The sequence below is a fragment of the Cupressus sempervirens genome, chromosome 7 (assembly GCF_028749045.1).
Source record: "Cupressus sempervirens isolate cs-2001-9-10 chromosome 7, ASM2874904v1, whole genome shotgun sequence".
NCBI lineage: Eukaryota > Viridiplantae > Streptophyta > Pinopsida > Cupressales > Cupressaceae > Cupressus > Cupressus sempervirens.
The window spans coordinates 870,748,154-870,749,378 of record NC_143124.1 but is presented as its reverse complement, the minus strand read 5'-3'; the positions used below and the strand labels follow the sequence as shown (position 1 = coordinate 870,749,378).

Here is a 1,225-nt window from a genome sequence, read left to right as displayed (position 1 = left end):
CAGCTTGGAGCTCGAGTTGCAAAGCATATATTTGAAATTGATCTGGAAGACCATGTATCACACGAGATACTTGCTAATATCTATGCTGCAGTAGGGAAATGGGATGAAGTAGCAAAAGTGAGGAAACTAATGAGAAATAATGAGGTCAGAAAGGAAGTAGGATGTAGCTGGATTGAAGTGTAAAAGAAGGTTCATTTCTTCATGGTTGGTGACCCCTCAAACCCATAGATGGAGGAAATATATGCTGAGTTGGCAAAATTGACAGAAGAAATGAAGAAGGCAGGGTACTTGCCTGATACAAACTATGTGCTTCATAAAGTTGAGATGGATGAAAAAGAACAATATCTTGGCTATAACCACAGTGAAAAGCTATTGATTGCTTTTGGGCTCATAAACACCCTGACTAGTACACCCCTTATAATAATGAAAAAACTTTACGTGTGTAGTGATTTCCATATTGCTGTCAAGTTTATGTGCAAGATTGTTAAGCTAGAAATTGTATTGAGGGATAGTAACCAGTTTCATCACTTCAAGAATGGGATCTATTCTTGTGCTGATTATTGGTGATGCTAGTGGAGAAGCAACTACAAGCAGGCTCTTCATGTTTTGGTAGGCAGCAAGCTATTTTAGTATGTGCTATGTGATCATACCATGAAGACATTAACTATGAACATACATGCTAGCAGCCAATACTATCAACATTCTTAGAGTTCAAGGGCTAAAATGGGGCTGATAAAAAAATTTTATTTGATTTCAAGTCTACTGAAGAGTTTGAATTTTCTGAGCTACGTGAGGCTCGCTACCAATGACAAATGTATATGAGTTATAGCCATTTGAACTAGTTCACATATCAGAGTGCACATATAACTTCTCATGTCACCATAGGCTCTACATCTTAGAAATCATTCCCAAATCCCTCAAATGGATTCACCCAAGCAATCTTTTCCAACAACTATCAAATTCCTACAATGCCTCAATAGGCTCCAAACTTGTCTTCTCTTTAACTAGGTGTTTTCTTCACCTTCACACACTTCAAACAACTTCAACTAACATGTTACCAAGGTTCCCAAACCATCAACTCATCATCTAATACAAAAACTCAATTCTAGCCCTTCACTAGGCCTATTTCCCAATTAGCCCTACCTATTCAATTTTCCAAGGTTTTCTTCCAATTTTTTCCCAAAACACTCAGAAATCTAAGACCATATCTAAATACCATTTCCCT

General features: G+C 37.4%; 1 pseudogene; it reads left to right on the top strand.

Annotated features, from left to right (window-relative positions):
• The first annotated feature begins 228 nt into the window (after nt 1-228).
• LOC149550226 (pentatricopeptide repeat-containing protein DWY1, chloroplastic pseudogene) lies at nt 229-567 on the top strand (annotated as a pseudogene).
• The last annotated feature ends 658 nt before the right edge of the window (nt 568-1,225 follow it).